The sequence below is a fragment of the Ranitomeya variabilis genome, chromosome 3 (assembly GCF_051348905.1).
Source record: "Ranitomeya variabilis isolate aRanVar5 chromosome 3, aRanVar5.hap1, whole genome shotgun sequence".
Classification (NCBI taxonomy): Eukaryota; Metazoa; Chordata; class Amphibia; order Anura; family Dendrobatidae; genus Ranitomeya; species Ranitomeya variabilis.
The window spans coordinates 375189597-375207255 of NC_135234.1; the positions used below are offsets into that span (position 1 = coordinate 375189597).

The window sequence follows — 17659 nt, forward strand, 5'->3', positions numbered from 1 at the left end:
GATTGCCGCAGGGAAGAAATTTTCCAGAAACTCTGGAAGCTCTGTAGATGACAGTTCTGCGGTGTGCGTGTGTTCAAGCTGTGCACAATGCGTTTTGAATCTGCATAACCACACCCTCCATCCCCATTGTGACAGCATGTGAAGGTTCCATGCGACAAAGCAAGCTCCATTTCCAGCTCCCTATTCCAAAAATCTATTTAATATATGGTCACCAAATAGGGGACGTATCAGATAAGAACAGACACTACGCTTGATCTTGAGCCATTTGGCCGAGAAGCGATGATCAGAAATGGTTTGCCACTTGGGCCGCACCAAGGCCTACAACCGAAACCCACTGTGGAGACATAGCAAAAGATTGCCGCAGGGAAGACATTTTCCAGAAACTCTGGAAGCTCTGTAGATGACAGTTCTGTGGTGTGCGTGTGTTCAAGCTGTGCACAACGCGTTTTGAATCTGCATAACCACACCCTCCATCCCCATTGTGACAGCACGTGAAGGTTCCGTGCGACAAAGCAAGCTCCATTTCCAGCTCCCTATTCCAAAAATCCATTTAATATATGGTCCCCAAATAGGGGACGTATCAGATAAGAACAGACTCTACGCTTGATCTTGAGCCATTTGGCCGGGAAGCAATGATTAGAAATGGTTTGCCACTTGGGCCGCACCAAGGCCTACAACCGAAACCCACTGTGGAGACATAGCAAAAGATTGCCGCAGGGAAGACATTTTCCAGAAACTCTGGAAGCTCTGTAGGTGACAGTTCTGCGGTGTGCGTGTGTTCAAGCTGTGCACAACGCGTTTCGAATCTGCATAACCACACGCTCCATCCCCATTGTGACAGCACATGAAGGTTCCGTGTGACAAAGCAAGCTCCATTTCCAGCTCCCTATTCCAAAAATCCATTTAATATATGGTCCCCAAATAGGGGACGTATCAGATAAGAACAGACACTACGCTTGATCTTGAGCCATTTGGCCGAGAAGCGATGATCAGAAATGGTTTGCCACTTGGGCCGCACCAAGGCCTACAACCGAAACCCACTGTGGAGACATAGCAAAAGATTGCCGCAGGGAAGACATTTTCCAGAAACTCTGGAAGCTCTGTAGATGACAGTTCTGCGGTGTGCGTGTGTTCAAGCTGTGCACAACGCGTTTTGAATCTGCATAACCACACCCTCCATCCCCATTGTGACAGCACGTGAAGGTTCCGTGCGACAAAGCAAGCTCCATTTCCAGCTCCCTATTCCAAAAATCTATTTAATAAATGGTCCCCAAATAGGGGACGTATCAGATAAGAACAGACACTACGCTTGATCTTGAGCCATTTGGCCGAGAAGCGATGATCAGAAATGGTTTGCCACTTGGACCGCCCCAAGGCCTACAACCGAAACCCACTGTGGAGACATAGCAAAAGATTGCCGCAGGGAAGACATTTTCCAGAAACTCTGGAAGCTCTGTCGATGACAGTTCTGCGGTGTGCGTGTGTTCAAGCTGTGCACAACGCGTTTTGAATCTGCATAACCACACCCTCCATCCCCATTGTGACAGCACGTGAAGGTTCCGTGCGACAAAGCAAGCTCCATTTCCAGCTCCCTATTCCAAAAATCCATTTAATATATGGTCCCCAAATAGGGGACGTATCAGATAAGAACAGACACTATGCTTGATCTTGAGCCATTTGGCCGAGAAGCGATGATCAGAAATGGTGTGCCACTTGGGCCGCACCAAGGCCTACAACCGAAACCCACTGTGGAGACATAGCAAAAGATTGCCGCAGGGAAGACATTTTCCAGAAACTCTGGAAGCTCTGTCGATGACAGTTCTGCGGTGTGCGTGTGTTCAAGCTGTGCACAACGCGTTTTGAATCTGCATAACCACACCCTCCATCCCCATTGTGACAGCACGTGAAGGTTCCGTGCGACAAAGCAAGCTCCATTTCCAGCTCCCTATTCCAAAAATCCATTTAATATATGGTCCCCAAATAGGGGACGTATCAGATAAGAACAGACACTACGCTTGATCTTGAGCCATTTGGCCGAGAAGCGATGATCAGAAATGGTGTGCCACTTGGGCCGCACCAAGGCCTACAACCGAAACCCACTGTGGAGACATAGCAAAAGATTGCCGCAGGGAAGACATTTTCCAGAAACTCTGGAAGCTCTGTAGATGACAGTTCTGCGGTGTGCGTGTGTTCAAGCTGTGCACAACGCGTTTTGAATCTGCATAACCACACCCTCCATCCCCATTGTGACAGCACGTGAAGGTTCCGTGCGACAAAGCAAGCTCCATTTCCAGTTCCCTATTCCAAAAATCTATTTAATATATGGTCCCCAAATAGGGGACGTATCAGATAAGAACAGACACTACGCTTGATCTTGAGCCATTTGGCCGAGAAGCGATGATCAGAAATGGTTTGCCACTTGGGCCGCACCAAGGCCTACAACCGAAACCCACTGTGGAGACATAGCAAAAGATTGCCGCAGGGAAGAAATTTTCCAGAAACTCTGGAAGCTCTGTAGATGACAGTTCTGCGGTGTGCGTGTGTTCAAGCTGTGCACAATGCGTTTTGAATCTGCATAACCACACCCTCCATCCCCATTGTGACAGCATGTGAAGGTTCCATGCGACAAAGCAAGCTCCATTTCCAGCTCCCTATTCCAAAAATCTATTTAATATATGGTCACCAAATAGGGGACGTATCAGATAAGAACAGACACTACGCTTGATCTTGAGCCATTTGGCCGAGAAGCGATGATCAGAAATGGTTTGCCACTTGGGCCGCACCAAGGCCTACAACCGAAACCCACTGTGGAGACATAGCAAAAGATTGCCGCAGGGAAGACATTTTCCAGAAACTCTGGAAGCTCTGTAGATGACAGTTCTGTGGTGTGCGTGTGTTCAAGCTGTGCACAACGCGTTTTGAATCTGCATAACCACACCCTCCATCCCCATTGTGACAGCACGTGAAGGTTCCGTGCGACAAAGCAAGCTCCATTTCCAGCTCCCTATTCCAAAAATCCATTTAATATATGGTCCCCAAATAGGGGACGTATCAGATAAGAACAGACTCTACGCTTGATCTTGAGCCATTTGGCCGGGAAGCAATGATTAGAAATGGTTTGCCACTTGGGCCGCACCAAGGCCTACAACCGAAACCCACTGTGGAGACATAGCAAAAGATTGCCGCAGGGAAGACATTTTCCAGAAACTCTGGAAGCTCTGTAGGTGACAGTTCTGCGGTGTGCGTGTGTTCAAGCTGTGCACAACGCGTTTCGAATCTGCATAACCACACGCTCCATCCCCATTGTGACAGCACATGAAGGTTCCGTGTGACAAAGCAAGCTCCATTTCCAGCTCCCTATTCCAAAAATCCATTTAATATATGGTCCCCAAATAGGGGACGTATCAGATAAGAACAGACACTACGCTTGATCTTGAGCCATTTGGCCGAGAAGCGATGATCAGAAATGGTTTGCCACTTGGGCCGCACCAAGGCCTACAACCGAAACCCACTGTGGAGACATAGCAAAAGATTGCCGCAGGGAAGACATTTTCCAGAAACTCTGGAAGCTCTGTAGATGACAGTTCTGCGGTGTGCGTGTGTTCAAGCTGTGCACAACGCGTTTTGAATCTGCATAACCACACCCTCCATCCCCATTGTGACAGCACGTGAAGGTTCCGTGCGACAAAGCAAGCTCCATTTCCAGCTCCCTATTCCAAAAATCTATTTAATAAATGGTCCCCAAATAGGGGACGTATCAGATAAGAACAGACACTACGCTTGATCTTGAGCCATTTGGCCGAGAAGCGATGATCAGAAATGGTTTGCCACTTGGACCGCCCCAAGGCCTACAACCGAAACCCACTGTGGAGACATAGCAAAAGATTGCCGCAGGGAAGACATTTTCCAGAAACTCTGGAAGCTCTGTCGATGACAGTTCTGCGGTGTGCGTGTGTTCAAGCTGTGCACAACGCGTTTTGAATCTGCATAACCACACCCTCCATCCCCATTGTGACAGCACGTGAAGGTTCCGTGCGACAAAGCAAGCTCCATTTCCAGCTCCCTATTCCAAAAATCCATTTAATATATGGTCCCCAAATAGGGGACGTATCAGATAAGAACAGACACTACGCTTGATCTTGAGCCATTTGGCCGAGAAGCGATGATCAGAAATGGTGTGCCACTTGGGCCGCACCAAGGCCTACAACCGAAACCCACTGTGGAGACATAGCAAAAGATTGCCGCAGGGAAGACATTTTCCAGAAACTCTGGAAGCTCTGTCGATGACAGTTCTGCGGTGTGCGTGTGTTCAAGCTGTGCACAACGCGTTTTGAATCTGCATAACCACACCCTCCATCCCCATTGTGACAGCACGTGAAGGTTCCGTGCGACAAAGCAAGCTCCATTTCCAGCTCCCTATTCCAAAAATCCATTTAATATATGGTCCCCAAATAGGGGACGTATAAGATAAGAACAGACACTACGCTTGATCTTGAGCCATTTGGCCGAGAAGCGATGATCAGAAATGGTTTGCCACTTGGACCGCCCCAAGGCCTACAACCGAAACCCACTGTGGAGACATAGCAAAAGATTGCCGCAGGGAAGACATTTTCCAGAAACTCTGGAAGCTCTGTCGATGACAGTTCTGCGGTGTGCGTGTGTTCAAGCTGTGCACAACGCGTTTTGAATCTGCATAACCACACCCTCCATCCCCATTGTGACAGCACGTGAAGGTTCCGTGCGACAAAGCAAGCTCCATTTCCAGCTCCCTATTCCAAAAATCCATTTAATATATGGTCCCCAAATAGGGGACGTATCAGATAAGAACAGACACTACGCTTGATCTTGAGCCATTTGGCCGAGAAGCGATGATCAGAAATGGTGTGCCACTTGGGCCGCACCAAGGCCTACAACCGAAACCCACTGTGGAGACATAGCAAAAGATTGCCGCAGGGAAGACATTTTCCAGAAACTCTGGAAGCTCTGTCGATGACAGTTCTGCGGTGTGCGTGTGTTCAAGCTGTGCACAACGCGTTTTGAATCTGCATAACCACACCCTCCATCCCCATTGTGACAGCACGTGAAGGTTCCGTGCGACAAAGCAAGCTCCATTTCCAGCTCCCTATTCCAAAAATCCATTTAATATATGGTCCCCAAATAGGGGACGTATCAGATAAGAACAGACACTACGCTTGATCTTGAGCCATTTGGCCGAGAAGCGATGATCAGAAATGGTGTGCCACTTGGGCCGCACCAAGGCCTACAACCGAAACCCACTGTGGAGACATAGCAAAAGATTGCCGCAGGGAAGACATTTTCCAGAAACTCTGGAAGCTCTGTAGATGACAGTTCTGCGGTGTGCGTGTGTTCAAGCTGTGCACAACGCGTTTTGAATCTGCATAACCACACCCTCCATCCCCATTGTGACAGCACGTGAAGGTTCCGTGCGACAAAGCAAGCTCCATTTCCAGCTCCCTATTCCAAAAATCTATTTAATATATGGTCCCCAAATAGGGGACGTATCAGATAAGAACAGACACTACGCTTGATCTTGAGCCACTTGGCCAAGAAGCGATGATCAGAAATGGTTTGCCACTTGGGCCGCAACAAGGCCTACAACCGAAACCCACTGTAGAGACATAGCAAAAGATTGCCGCAGGGAAGACATTTTCCAGAAACTCTGGAAGCTCTGTCGATGACAGTTCTGCGGTGTGCGTGTGTTCAAGCTGTGCACAACGCGTTTTGAATCTGCATAACCACACCCTCCATCCCCATTGTGACAGCATGTGAATGTTCCGTGCGACAAAGCAAGCTCCATTTCCAGCTCCGTATTCCAAAAATCCATTTAATATATGGTCCCCAAATAGGGGACGTATCAGATAAGAACAGACACTACGCTTGATCTTGAGCCATTTGGCCGAGAAGCGATGATCAGAAATGGTTTGCCACTTAGGCCTCACCAAGGCCTACAACCGTAACCCACTGTGGAGACATAGCAAAAGATTGCCGCAGGGAAGACATTTTCCAGAAACTCTGGAAGCTCTGTAGATGACAGTTCTGCGGTGTGCGTGTGTTCAAGCTGTGCACAACGCGTTTTGAATCTGCATAATCACACCCTCCATCCCCATTGTGACAGCACGTGAAGGTTCCGTGTGACAAAGCAAGCTCCATTTCCAGCTCCCTATTCCAAAAATCCATTTAATAAATGGTCCCCAAATAGGGGACGTATCAGATAAGAACAGACACTACGCTTGATCTTGAGCCATTTGGCCGAGAAGCGATGATCAGAAATGGTTTGCCACTTGGACCGCCCCAAGGCCTACAACCGAAACCCACTGTGGAGACATAGCAAAAGATTGCCGCAGGGAAGACATTTTCCAGAAACTCTGGAAGCTCTGTCGATGACAGTTCTGCGGTGTGCGTGTGTTCAAGCTGTGCACAACGCGTTTTGAATCTGCATAACCACACCCTCCATCCCCATTGTGACAGCACGTGAAGGTTCCGTGCGACAAAGCAAGCTCCATTTCCAGCTCGCTATTCCAAAAATCCATTTAATATATGGTCCCCAAATAGGGGACGTATCAGATAAGAACAGACACTACGCTTGATCTTGAGCCATTTGGCCGAGAAGCGATGATCAGAAATGGTGTGCCACTTGGGCCGCACCAAGGCCTACAACCGAAACCCACTGTGGAGACATAGCAAAAGATTGCCGCAGGGAAGACATTTTCCAGAAACTCTGGAAGCTCTGTCGATGACAGTTCTGCGGTGTGCGTGTGTTCAAGCTGTGCACAACGCGTTTTGAATCTGCATAACCACACCCTCCATCCCCATTGTGACAGCACGTGAAGGTTCCGTGCGACAAAGCAAACTCCATTTCCAGCTCCCTATTCCAAAAATCCATTTAATATATGGTCCCCAAATAGGGGACGTATCAGATAAGAACAGACACTACGCTTGATCTTGAGCCATTTGGCCGAGAAGCGATGATCAGAAATGGTGTGCCACTTGGGCCGCACCAAGGCCTACAACCGAAACCCACTGTGGAGACATAGCAAAAGATTGCCGCAGGGAAGACATTTTCCAGAAACTCTGGAAGCTCTGTAGATGACAGTTCTGCGGTGTGCGTGTGTTCAAGCTGTGCACAACGCGTTTTGAATCTGCATAACCACACCCTCCATCCCCATTGTGACAGCACGTGAAGGTTCCGTGCGACAAAGCAAGCTCCATTTCCAGTTCCCTATTCCAAAAATCTATTTAATATATGGTCCCCAAATAGGGGACGTATCAGATAAGAACAGACACTACGCTTGATCTTGAGCCATTTGGCCGAGAAGCGATGATCAGAAATGGTTTGCCACTTGGGCCGCACCAAGGCCTACAACCGAAACCCACTGTGGAGACATAGCAAAAGATTGCCGCAGGGAAGAAATTTTCCAGAAACTCTGGAAGCTCTGTAGATGACAGTTCTGCGGTGTGCGTGTGTTCAAGCTGTGCACAACGCGTTTTGAATCTGCATAACCACACCCTCCATCCCCATTGTGACAGCATGTGAAGGTTCCATGCGACAAAGCAAGCTCCATTTCCAGCTCCCTATTCCAAAAATCTATTTAATATATGGTCACCAAATAGGGGACGTATCAGATAAGAACAGACACTACGCTTGATCTTGAGCCATTTGGCCGAGAAGCGATGATCAGAAATGGTTTGCCACTTGGGCCGCACCAAGGCCTACAACCGAAACCCACTGTGGAGACATAGCAAAAGATTGCCGCAGGGAAGACATTTTCCAGAAACTCTGGAAGCTCTGTAGATGACAGTTCTGTGGTGTGCGTGTGTTCAAGCTGTGCACAACGCGTTTTGAATCTGCATAACCACACCCTCCATCCCCATTGTGACAGCACGTGAAGGTTCCGTGCGACAAAGCAAGCTCCATTTCCAGCTCCCTATTCCAAAAATCCATTTAATATATGGTCCCCAAATAGGGGACGTATCAGATAAGAACAGACTCTACGCTTGATCTGGAGCCATTTGGCCGGGAAGCAATGATTAGAAATGGTTTGCCACTTGGGCCGCACCAAGGCCTACAACCGAAACCCACTGTGGAGACATAGCAAAAGATTGCCGCAGGGAAGACATTTTCCAGAAACTCTGGAAGCTCTGTAGGTGACAGTTCTGCGGTGTGCGTGTGTTCAAGCTGTGCACAACGCGTTTCGAATCTGCATAACCACACGCTCCATCCCCATTGTGACAGCACATGAAGGTTCCGTGTGACAAAGCAAGCTCCATTTCCAGCTCCCTATTCCAAAAATCCATTTAATATATGGTCCCCAAATAGGGGACGTATCAGATAAGAACAGACACTACGCTTGATCTTGAGCCATTTGGCCGAGAAGCGATGATCAGAAATGGTTTGCCACTTGGGCCGCACCAAGGCCTACAACCGAAACCCACTGTGGAGACATAGCAAAAGATTGCCGCAGGGAAGACATTTTCCAGAAACTCTGGAAGCTCTGTAGATGACAGTTCTGCGGTGTGCGTGTGTTCAAGCTGTGCACAACGCGTTTTGAATCTGCATAACCACACCCTCCATCCCCATTGTGACAGCACGTGAAGGTTCCGTGCGACAAAGCAAGCTCCATTTCCAGCTCCCTATTCCAAAAATCTATTTAATATATGGTCCCCAAATAGGGGACGTATCAGATAAGAACAGACACTACGCTTGATCTTGAGCCATTTGGCCAAGAAGCGATGATCAGAAATGGTTTGCCACTTGGGCCGCACCAAGGCCTACAACCGAAACCCACTGTGGAGACATAGCAAAAGATTGCCACAGGGAAGACATTTTCCAGAAACTCTGGAAGCTCTGTCGATGACAGTTCTGTGGTGTGCGTGTGTTCAAGCTGTGCACAACGCGTTTTGAATCTGCATAACCACACCCTCCATCCCCATTGTGACAGCACGTGAAGGTTCCGTGCGACAAAGCAAGCTCCGTTTCCAGCTCCCTATTCCAAAAATCCATTTAATATATGGTCCCCAAATAGGGGACGTATCAGATAAGAACAGACTCTACGCTTGATCTTGAGCCATTTGGCCAAGAAGCGATGATCAGAAATGGTTTGCCACTTGGGCCGCACCAAGGCCTACAACCGAAACCCACTGTGGAGACATAGCAAAAGATTGCCGCAGGGAAGACATTTTCCAGAAACTTTGGAAGCTCTGTAGATGACAGTTCTGCGGTGTGCGTGTGTTCAAGCTGTATACAACGTGTTTAGAATCTGCATAACCACACCCTCCATCCCCATTGTGACAGCACGTGAAGGTTCCGTGTGACAAAGCAAGCTCCATTTCCAGCTCCCTATTCCAAAAATCCATTTAATATATGGTCCCCAAATAGGGGACGTATCAGATAAGAACAGACTCTACGCTTGATCTTGAGCCATTTGGCCGAGAAGCGATGATCAGAAATGGTTTGCCACTTGGGCCGCACCAAGGCCTACAACCGAAACCCACTGTGGAGACATAGCAAAAGATTGCCGCAGGGAAGACATTTTCCAGAAACTCTGGAAGTTCTGTAGATGACAGTTCTGCGGTGTGCGTGTGTTCAAGCTGTGCACAACGCGTTTTGAATCTGCATAACCACACCCTCCATCCCCATTGTGACAGCACGTGAAGGTTCCGTGCGACAAAGCAAGCTCCATTTCCAGCTCCCTATTCCAAAAATCTATTTAATATATGGTCCCCAAATAGGGGACGTATCAGATAAGAACAGACACTGCGCTTGATCTTGAGCCATTTGGCTGAGAAGCGATGATCAGAAATGGTTTGCCACTTGGGCCGCACCAAGGCCTACAACCGAAACCCACTGTGGAGACATAGCAAAAGATTGACGCAGGGAAGACATTTTCCAGAAACTCTGGAAGCTCTTTCGATGACAGTTCTGCAGTGTGCGTGTGTTCAAGCTGTGCACAACGCGTTTTGAATCTGCATAACCACACCCTCCATCCCCATTGTGACAGCACGTGAAGGCTCCGTGCGACAAAGCAAGCTCCATTTCCAGCTCCCTATTCCAAAAATCTATTTAATATATGGTCCCCAAATAGGGGACGTATCAGATAAGAACAGACACTACGCTTGATCTTGAGCCATTTGGCCAAGAAGCGATGATCAGAAATGGTTTGCCACTTGGGCCGCACCAAGGCCTACAACCGAAACCCACTGTGGAGACATAGCAAAAGATTGCCGCAGGGAAGACATTTTCCAGAAACTCTGGAAGCTCTGTAGATGACAGTTCTGCGGTGTGCGTGTGTTCAAGCTGTGCACAACGCGTTTTGAATCTGCATAACCACACCCTCCATCCCCATTGTGACAGCACGTGAAGGTTCCGTGCGACAAAGCAAGCTCCATTTCCAGTTCCCTATTCCAAAAATCTATTTAATATATGGTCCCCAAATAGGGGACGTATCAGATAAGAACAGACACTACGCTTGATCTTGAGCCATTTGGCCGAGAAGCGATGATCAGAAATGGTTTGCCACTTGGGCCGCACCAAGGCCTACAACCGAAACCCACTGTGGAGACATAGCAAAAGATTGCCGCAGGGAAGACATTTTCCAGAAACTCTGGAAGCTCTGTAGATGACAGTTCTGTGGTGTGCGTGTGTTCAAGCTGTGCACAACGCGTTTTGAATCTGCATAACCACACCCTCCATCCCCATTGTGACAGCACGTGAAGGTTCCGTGCGACAAAGCAAGCTCCATTTCCAGCTCCCTATTCCAAAAATCCATTTAATATATGGTCCCCAAATAGGGGACGTATCAGATAAGAACAGACTCTACGCTTGATCTTGAGCCATTTGGCCGGGAAGCAATGATTAGAAATGGTTTGCCACTTGGGCCGCACCAAGGCCTACAACCGAAACCCACTGTGGAGACATAGCAAAAGATTGCCGCAGGGAAGACATTTTCCAGAAACTCTGGAAGCTCTGTAGGTGACAGTTCTGCGGTGTGCGTGTGTTCAAGCTGTGCACAACGCGTTTCGAATCTGCATAACCACACGCTCCATCCCCATTGTGACAGCACATGAAGGTTCCGTGTGACAAAGCAAGCTCCATTTCCAGCTCCCTATTCCAAAAATCCATTTAATATATGGTCCCCAAATAGGGGACGTATCAGATAAGAACAGACACTACGCTTGATCTTGAGCCATTTGGCCGAGAAGCGATGATCAGAAATGGTTTGCCACTTGGGCCGCACCAAGGCCTACAACCGAAACCCACTGTGGAGACATAGCAAAAGATTGCCGCAGGGAAGACATTTTCCAGAAACTCTGGAAGCTCTGTAGATGACAGTTCTGCGGTGTGCGTGTGTTCAAGCTGTGCACAACGCGTTTTGAATCTGCATAACCACACCCTCCATCCCCATTGTGACAGCACGTGAAGGTTCCGTGCGACAAAGCAAGCTCCATTTCCAGCTCCCTATTCCAAAAATCTATTTAATATATGGTCCCCAAATAGGGGACGTATCAGATAAGAACAGACACTACGCTTGATCTTGAGCCATTTGGCCAAGAAGCGATGATCAGAAATGGTTTGCCACTTGGGCCGCACCAAGGCCTACAACCGAAACCCACTGTGGAGACATAGCAAAAGATTGCCACAGGGAAGACATTTTCCAGAAACTCTGGAAGCTCTGTCGATGACAGTTCTGTGGTGTGCGTGTGTTCAAGCTGTGCACAACGCGTTTTGAATCTGCATAACCACACCCTCCATCCCCATTGTGACAGCACGTGAAGGTTCCGTGCGACAAAGCAAGCTCCGTTTCCAGCTCCCTATTCCAAAAATCCATTTAATATATGGTCCCCAAATAGGGGACGTATCAGATAAGAACAGACTCTACGCTTGATCTTGAGCCATTTGGCCAAGAAGCGATGATCAGAAATGGTTTGCCACTTGGGCCGCACCAAGGCCTACAACCGAAACCCACTGTGGAGACATAGCAAAAGATTGCCGCAGGGAAGACATTTTCCAGAAACTTTGGAAGCTCTGTAGATGACAGTTCTGCGGTGTGCGTGTGTTCAAGCTGTATACAACGTGTTTAGAATCTGCATAACCACACCCTCCATCCCCATTGTGACAGCACGTGAAGGTTCCGTGTGACAAAGCAAGCTCCATTTCCAGCTCCCTATTCCAAAAATCCATTTAATATATGGTCCCCAAATAGGGGACGTATCAGATAAGAACAGACTCTACGCTTGATCTTGAGCCATTTGGCCGAGAAGCGATGATCAGAAATGGTTTGCCACTTGGGCCGCACCAAGGCCTACAACCGAAACCCACTGTGGAGACATAGCAAAAGATTGCCGCAGGGAAGACATTTTCCAGAAACTCTGGAAGTTCTGTAGATGACAGTTCTGCGGTGTGCGTGTGTTCAAGCTGTGCACAACGCGTTTTGAATCTGCATAACCACACCCTCCATCCCCATTGTGACAGCACGTGAAGGTTCCGTGCGACAAAGCAAGCTCCATTTCCAGCTCCCTATTCCAAAAATCTATTTAATATATGGTCCCCAAATAGGGGACGTATCAGATAAGAACAGACACTGCGCTTGATCTTGAGCCATTTGGCTGAGAAGCGATGATCAGAAATGGTTTGCCACTTGGGCCGCACCAAGGCCTACAACCGAAACCCACTGTGGAGACATAGCAAAAGATTGACGCAGGGAAGACATTTTCCAGAAACTCTGGAAGCTCTTTCGATGACAGTTCTGCAGTGTGCGTGTGTTCAAGCTGTGCACAACGCGTTTTGAATCTGCATAACCACACCCTCCATCCCCATTGTGACAGCACGTGAAGGCTCCGTGCGACAAAGCAAGCTCCATTTCCAGCTACCTATTCCAAAAATCTATTTAATATATGGTCCCCAAATAGGGGACGTATCAGATAAGAACAGACACTACGCTTGATCTTGAGCCATTTGGCCAAGAAGCGATGATCAGAAATGGTTTGCCACTTGGGCCGCACCAAGGCCTACAACCGAAACCCACTGTGGAGACATAGCAAAAGATTGCCGCAGGGAAGACATTTTCCAGAAACTCTGGAAGCTCTGTAGATGACAGTTCTGCGGTGTGCGTGTGTTCAAGCTGTGCACAACGCGTTTTGAATCTGCATAACCACACCCTCCATCCCCATTGTGACAGCACGTGAAGGTTCCGTGCGACAAAGCAAGCTCCATTTCCAGTTCCCTATTCCAAAAATCTATTTAATATATGGTCCCCAAATAGGGGACGTATCAGATAAGAACAGACACTACGCTTGATCTTGAGCCATTTGGCCGAGAAGCGATGATCAGAAATGGTTTGCCACTTGGGCCGCACCAAGGCCTACAACCGAAACCCACTGTGGAGACATAGCAAAAGATTGCCGCAGGGAAGAAATTTTCCAGAAACTCTGGAAGCTCTGTAGATGACAGTTCTGCGGTGTGCGTGTGTTCAAGCTGTGCACAACGCGTTTTGAATCTGCATAACCACACCCTCCATCCCCATTGTGACAGCATGTGAAGGTTCCATGCGACAAAGCAAGCTCCATTTCCAGCTCCCTATTCCAAAAATCTATTTAATATATGGTCACCAAATAGGGGACGTATCAGATAAGAACAGACACTACGCTTGATCTTGAGCCATTTGGCCGAGAAGCGATGATCAGAAATGGTTTGCCACTTGGGCCGCACCAAGGCCTACAACCGAAACCCACTGTGGAGACATAGCAAAAGATTGCCGCAGGGAAGACATTTTCCAGAAACTCTGGAAGCTCTGTAGATGACAGTTCTGTGGTGTGCGTGTGTTCAAGCTGTGCACAACGCGTTTTGAATCTGCATAACCACACCCTCCATCCCCATTGTGACAGCACGTGAAGGTTCCGTGCGACAAAGCAAGCTCCATTTCCAGCTCCCTATTCCAAAAATCCATTTAATATATGGTCCCCAAATAGGGGACGTATCAGATAAGAACAGACTCTACGCTTGATCTTGAGCCATTTGGCCGGGAAGCAATGATTAGAAATGGTTTGCCACTTGGGCCGCACCAAGGCCTACAACCGAAACCCACTGTGGAGACATAGCAAAAGATTGCCGCAGGGAAGACATTTTCCAGAAACTCTGGAAGCTCTGTAGGTGACAGTTCTGCGGTGTGCGTGTGTTCAAGCTGTGCACAACGCGTTTCGAATCTGCATAACCACACGCTCCATCCCCATTGTGACAGCACATGAAGGTTCCGTGTGACAAAGCAAGCTCCATTTCCAGCTCCCTATTCCAAAAATCCATTTAATATATGGTCCCCAAATAGGGGACGTATCAGATAAGAACAGACACTACGCTTGATCTTGAGCCATTTGGCCGAGAAGCGATGATCAGAAATGGTTTGCCACTTGGGCCGCACCAAGGCCTACAACCGAAACCCACTGTGGAGACATAGCAAAAGATTGCCGCAGGGAAGACATTTTCCAGAAACTCTGGAAGCTCTGTAGATGACAGTTCTGCGGTGTGCGTGTGTTCAAGCTGTGCACAACGCGTTTTGAATCTGCATAACCACACCCTCCATCCCCATTGTGACAGCACGTGAAGGTTCCGTGCGACAAAGCAAGCTCCATTTCCAGCTCCCTATTCCAAAAATCTATTTAATATATGGTCCCCAAATAGGGGACGTATCAGATAAGAACAGACACTACGCTTGATCTTGAGCCATTTGGCCAAGAAGCGATGATCAGAAATGGTTTGCCACTTGGGCCGCACCAAGGCCTACAACCGAAACCCACTGTGGAGACATAGCAAAAGATTGCCACAGGGAAGACATTTTCCAGAAACTCTGGAAGCTCTGTCGATGACAGTTCTGTGGTGTGCGTGTGTTCAAGCTGTGCACAACGCGTTTTGAATCTGCATAACCACACCCTCCATCCCCATTGTGACAGCACGTGAAGGTTCCGTGCGACAAAGCAAGCTCCATTTCCAGCTCCCTATTCCAAAAATCCATTTAATATATGGTCCCCAAATAGGGGACGTATCAGATAAGAACAGACACTACGCTTGATCTTGAGCCATTTGGCCGAGAAGCGATGATCAGAAATGGTGTGCCACTTGGGCCGCACCAAGGCCTACAACCGAAACCCACTGTGGAGACATAGCAAAAGATTGCCGCAGGGAAGACATTTTCCAGAAACTCTGGAAGCTCTGTAGATGACAGTTCTGCGGTGTGCGTGTGTTCAAGCTGTGCACAACGCGTTTTGAATCTGCATAACCACACCCTCCATCCCCATTGTGACAGCACATGAAGGTTCCATGCGACAAAGCAAGCTCCATTTCCAGCTCCCTATTCCAAAAATCTATTTAATATATGGTCCCCAAATAGGGGTCGTATCAGATAAGAACAGACACTACGCTTGATCTTGAGCCATTTGGCCGAGAAGCGATGATCAGAAATGGTTTGCCACTTGGGCCGCACCAAGGCCTAAAACCGAAACCCACTGTGGAGACATAGCAAAAGATTGCCGCAGGGAAGACATTTTCCAGAAACTCTGGAAGCTCTGTAGATGACAGTTCTGCGGTGTGCGTGTGTTCAAGCTGTGCACAACGCGTTTTGAATCTGCATAACACCACCCTCCATCCCCATTGTGACAGCACGTGAAGGTTCCGTGCGACAAAGCAAGCTCCGTTTCCAGCTCCCTATTCCAAAAATCCATTTAATATATGGTCCCCAAATAGGGGACGTATCAGATAAGAACAGACTCTACGCTTGATCTTGAGCCATTTGGCCGAGAAGCGATGATCAGAAATGGTTTGCCACTTGGGCCGCACCAAGGCCTACAACCGAAACCCACTGTGGAGACATAGCAAAAGATTGCCGCAGGGAAGACATTTTCCAGAAACTTTGGAAGCTCTGTAGATGACAGTTCTGCGGTGTGCGTGTGTTCAAGCTGTATACAACGTGTTTAGAATCTGCATAACCACACCCTCCATCCCCATTGTGACAGCACGTGAAGGTTCCGTGTGACAAAGCAAGCTCCATTTCCAGCTCCCTATTCCAAAAATCCATTTAATATATGGTCCCCAAATAGGGGACGTATCAGATAAGAACAGACTCTACGCTTGATCTTGAGCCATTTGGCCGAGAAGCGATGATCAGAAATGGTTTGCCACTTGGGCCGCACCAAGGCCTACAACCGAAACCCACTGTGGAGACATAGCAAAAGATTGCCGCAGGGAAGACATTTTCCAGAAACTCTGGAAGTTCTGTAGATGACAGTTCTGCGGTGTGCGTGTGTTCAAGCTGTGCACAACGCGTTTTGAATCTGCATAACCACACCCTCCATCCCCATTGTGACAGCACGTGAAGGTTCCGTGCGACAAAGCAAGCTCCATTTCCAGCTCCCTATTCCAAAAATCTATTTAATATATGGTCCCCAAATAGGGGACGTATCAGATAAGAACAGACACTACGCTTGATCTTGAGCCATTTGGCTGAGAAGCGATGATCAGAAATGGTTTGCCACTTGGGCCGCACCAAGGCCTACAACCGAAACCCACTGTGGAGACATAGCAAAAGATTGACGCAGGGAAGACATTTTCCAGAAACTCTGGAAGCTCTTTCGATGACAGTTCTGCAGTGTGCGTGTGTTCAAGCTGTGCACAACGCGTTTTGAATCTGCATAACCACACCCTCCATCCCCATTGTGACAGCACGTGAAGGTTCCGTGCGACAAAGCAAGCTCCATTTCCAGCTCCCTATTCCAAAAATCTATTTAATATATGGTCCCCAAATAGGGGACGTATCAGATAAGAACAGACACTACGCTTGATCTTGAGCCATTTGGCCAAGAAGCGATGATCAGAAATGGTTTGCCACTTGGGCCGCACCAAGGCCTACAACCGAAACCCACTGTGGAGACATAGCAAAAGATTGCCGCAGGGAAGACATTTTCCAGAAACTCTGGAAGCTCTGTCGATGACAGTTCTGCGGTGTGCGTGTGTTCAAGCTGTGCACAACGCGTTTTGAATCTGCATAACCACACCCTCCATCCCCATTGTGACAGCATGTGAAGGTTCCGTCCGACGAAGCAAGCTCCATTTCCAGCTCCGTATTCCAAAAATCCATTTAATATATGGTCCCCAAATAGGGGACGTATCAGATAAGAACAGACACTACGCTTGATCTTGAGCCATTTGGCCGAGAAGCGATGATCAGAAATGGTTTGCCACTTAGGCCTCACCAAGGCCTACAACCGTAACCCACTGTGGAGACATAGCAAAAGATTGCCGCAGGGAAGACATTTTCCAGAAACTCTGGAAGCTCTGTCGATGACAGTTCTGCGGTGTGCGTGTGTTCAAGCTGTGCACAACGCGTTTTGAATCTGCATAACCACACCCTCCATCCCCATTGTGACAGCACGTGAAGGTTTCGTGCGACAAAGCAAGCTCCATTTCCAGCTCCCTATTCCAAAAATCCATTTAATATATGGTCCCCAAATAGGGGACGTATCAGATAAGAACAGACACTACGCTTGATCTTGAGCCATTTGGCCGAGAAGCGATGATCAGAAATGGTGTGCCACTTGGGCCGCACCAAGGCCTACAACCGAAACCCACTGTGGAGACATAGCAAAAGATTGCCGC

General features: G+C 48.3%; 50 pseudogenes; all 50 read right to left on the reverse strand.

Annotated features, from left to right (window-relative positions):
• Window positions 1–103: 103 nt before the first annotated feature.
• Window positions 104–281, reverse strand: LOC143762589 (U2 spliceosomal RNA; annotated as a pseudogene).
• Window positions 282–458: 177 nt separating this feature from the next.
• LOC143762963 (U2 spliceosomal RNA) lies at window positions 459–634 on the reverse strand (annotated as a pseudogene).
• Window positions 635–808: 174 nt separating this feature from the next.
• On the reverse strand, window positions 809–987 carry LOC143759397 (U2 spliceosomal RNA; annotated as a pseudogene).
• Window positions 988–1164: 177 nt separating this feature from the next.
• Window positions 1165–1340, reverse strand: LOC143760162 (U2 spliceosomal RNA; annotated as a pseudogene).
• Window positions 1341–1517: 177 nt separating this feature from the next.
• LOC143761704 (U2 spliceosomal RNA) lies at window positions 1518–1693 on the reverse strand (annotated as a pseudogene).
• A 177-nt stretch (window positions 1694–1870) lies between these two features.
• Window positions 1871–2046, reverse strand: LOC143759892 (U2 spliceosomal RNA; annotated as a pseudogene).
• Window positions 2047–2220: 174 nt separating this feature from the next.
• LOC143761463 (U2 spliceosomal RNA) lies at window positions 2221–2399 on the reverse strand (annotated as a pseudogene).
• A 175-nt stretch (window positions 2400–2574) lies between these two features.
• LOC143762590 (U2 spliceosomal RNA) lies at window positions 2575–2752 on the reverse strand (annotated as a pseudogene).
• A 177-nt stretch (window positions 2753–2929) lies between these two features.
• Window positions 2930–3105, reverse strand: LOC143762964 (U2 spliceosomal RNA; annotated as a pseudogene).
• A 174-nt stretch (window positions 3106–3279) lies between these two features.
• Window positions 3280–3458, reverse strand: LOC143759398 (U2 spliceosomal RNA; annotated as a pseudogene).
• A 177-nt stretch (window positions 3459–3635) lies between these two features.
• Window positions 3636–3811, reverse strand: LOC143760163 (U2 spliceosomal RNA; annotated as a pseudogene).
• A 177-nt stretch (window positions 3812–3988) lies between these two features.
• Window positions 3989–4164, reverse strand: LOC143759893 (U2 spliceosomal RNA; annotated as a pseudogene).
• Window positions 4165–4341: 177 nt separating this feature from the next.
• Window positions 4342–4517, reverse strand: LOC143761522 (U2 spliceosomal RNA; annotated as a pseudogene).
• A 177-nt stretch (window positions 4518–4694) lies between these two features.
• LOC143759894 (U2 spliceosomal RNA) lies at window positions 4695–4870 on the reverse strand (annotated as a pseudogene).
• A 177-nt stretch (window positions 4871–5047) lies between these two features.
• Window positions 5048–5223, reverse strand: LOC143759895 (U2 spliceosomal RNA; annotated as a pseudogene).
• Window positions 5224–5400: 177 nt separating this feature from the next.
• LOC143760750 (U2 spliceosomal RNA) lies at window positions 5401–5576 on the reverse strand (annotated as a pseudogene).
• A 175-nt stretch (window positions 5577–5751) lies between these two features.
• On the reverse strand, window positions 5752–5929 carry LOC143760108 (U2 spliceosomal RNA; annotated as a pseudogene).
• A 174-nt stretch (window positions 5930–6103) lies between these two features.
• LOC143760609 (U2 spliceosomal RNA) lies at window positions 6104–6282 on the reverse strand (annotated as a pseudogene).
• A 177-nt stretch (window positions 6283–6459) lies between these two features.
• LOC143760152 (U2 spliceosomal RNA) lies at window positions 6460–6635 on the reverse strand (annotated as a pseudogene).
• Window positions 6636–6812: 177 nt separating this feature from the next.
• On the reverse strand, window positions 6813–6988 carry LOC143762044 (U2 spliceosomal RNA; annotated as a pseudogene).
• A 174-nt stretch (window positions 6989–7162) lies between these two features.
• On the reverse strand, window positions 7163–7341 carry LOC143761464 (U2 spliceosomal RNA; annotated as a pseudogene).
• Window positions 7342–7516: 175 nt separating this feature from the next.
• LOC143762594 (U2 spliceosomal RNA) lies at window positions 7517–7694 on the reverse strand (annotated as a pseudogene).
• Window positions 7695–7871: 177 nt separating this feature from the next.
• Window positions 7872–8047, reverse strand: LOC143762992 (U2 spliceosomal RNA; annotated as a pseudogene).
• A 174-nt stretch (window positions 8048–8221) lies between these two features.
• LOC143759399 (U2 spliceosomal RNA) lies at window positions 8222–8400 on the reverse strand (annotated as a pseudogene).
• A 177-nt stretch (window positions 8401–8577) lies between these two features.
• Window positions 8578–8753, reverse strand: LOC143760089 (U2 spliceosomal RNA; annotated as a pseudogene).
• Window positions 8754–8930: 177 nt separating this feature from the next.
• On the reverse strand, window positions 8931–9106 carry LOC143762315 (U2 spliceosomal RNA; annotated as a pseudogene).
• A 177-nt stretch (window positions 9107–9283) lies between these two features.
• Window positions 9284–9459, reverse strand: LOC143762402 (U2 spliceosomal RNA; annotated as a pseudogene).
• Window positions 9460–9636: 177 nt separating this feature from the next.
• On the reverse strand, window positions 9637–9812 carry LOC143762447 (U2 spliceosomal RNA; annotated as a pseudogene).
• Window positions 9813–9989: 177 nt separating this feature from the next.
• On the reverse strand, window positions 9990–10165 carry LOC143760723 (U2 spliceosomal RNA; annotated as a pseudogene).
• Window positions 10166–10339: 174 nt separating this feature from the next.
• On the reverse strand, window positions 10340–10518 carry LOC143761465 (U2 spliceosomal RNA; annotated as a pseudogene).
• A 177-nt stretch (window positions 10519–10695) lies between these two features.
• LOC143762965 (U2 spliceosomal RNA) lies at window positions 10696–10871 on the reverse strand (annotated as a pseudogene).
• A 174-nt stretch (window positions 10872–11045) lies between these two features.
• On the reverse strand, window positions 11046–11224 carry LOC143759401 (U2 spliceosomal RNA; annotated as a pseudogene).
• A 177-nt stretch (window positions 11225–11401) lies between these two features.
• LOC143760090 (U2 spliceosomal RNA) lies at window positions 11402–11577 on the reverse strand (annotated as a pseudogene).
• A 177-nt stretch (window positions 11578–11754) lies between these two features.
• Window positions 11755–11930, reverse strand: LOC143762316 (U2 spliceosomal RNA; annotated as a pseudogene).
• A 177-nt stretch (window positions 11931–12107) lies between these two features.
• On the reverse strand, window positions 12108–12283 carry LOC143762403 (U2 spliceosomal RNA; annotated as a pseudogene).
• Window positions 12284–12460: 177 nt separating this feature from the next.
• Window positions 12461–12636, reverse strand: LOC143762448 (U2 spliceosomal RNA; annotated as a pseudogene).
• Window positions 12637–12841: 205 nt separating this feature from the next.
• LOC143761237 (U2 spliceosomal RNA) lies at window positions 12842–12989 on the reverse strand (annotated as a pseudogene).
• Window positions 12990–13163: 174 nt separating this feature from the next.
• Window positions 13164–13342, reverse strand: LOC143761467 (U2 spliceosomal RNA; annotated as a pseudogene).
• Window positions 13343–13517: 175 nt separating this feature from the next.
• Window positions 13518–13695, reverse strand: LOC143762595 (U2 spliceosomal RNA; annotated as a pseudogene).
• A 177-nt stretch (window positions 13696–13872) lies between these two features.
• On the reverse strand, window positions 13873–14048 carry LOC143762967 (U2 spliceosomal RNA; annotated as a pseudogene).
• A 174-nt stretch (window positions 14049–14222) lies between these two features.
• LOC143759402 (U2 spliceosomal RNA) lies at window positions 14223–14401 on the reverse strand (annotated as a pseudogene).
• Window positions 14402–14578: 177 nt separating this feature from the next.
• LOC143760091 (U2 spliceosomal RNA) lies at window positions 14579–14754 on the reverse strand (annotated as a pseudogene).
• A 177-nt stretch (window positions 14755–14931) lies between these two features.
• On the reverse strand, window positions 14932–15107 carry LOC143759896 (U2 spliceosomal RNA; annotated as a pseudogene).
• Window positions 15108–15284: 177 nt separating this feature from the next.
• On the reverse strand, window positions 15285–15460 carry LOC143762567 (U2 spliceosomal RNA; annotated as a pseudogene).
• Window positions 15461–15637: 177 nt separating this feature from the next.
• Window positions 15638–15813, reverse strand: LOC143761689 (U2 spliceosomal RNA; annotated as a pseudogene).
• Window positions 15814–15990: 177 nt separating this feature from the next.
• On the reverse strand, window positions 15991–16166 carry LOC143762404 (U2 spliceosomal RNA; annotated as a pseudogene).
• A 177-nt stretch (window positions 16167–16343) lies between these two features.
• LOC143760615 (U2 spliceosomal RNA) lies at window positions 16344–16519 on the reverse strand (annotated as a pseudogene).
• Window positions 16520–16696: 177 nt separating this feature from the next.
• On the reverse strand, window positions 16697–16872 carry LOC143760092 (U2 spliceosomal RNA; annotated as a pseudogene).
• A 175-nt stretch (window positions 16873–17047) lies between these two features.
• LOC143759434 (U2 spliceosomal RNA) lies at window positions 17048–17225 on the reverse strand (annotated as a pseudogene).
• Window positions 17226–17402: 177 nt separating this feature from the next.
• On the reverse strand, window positions 17403–17578 carry LOC143818948 (U2 spliceosomal RNA; annotated as a pseudogene).
• Window positions 17579–17659: the final 81 nt, after the last annotated feature.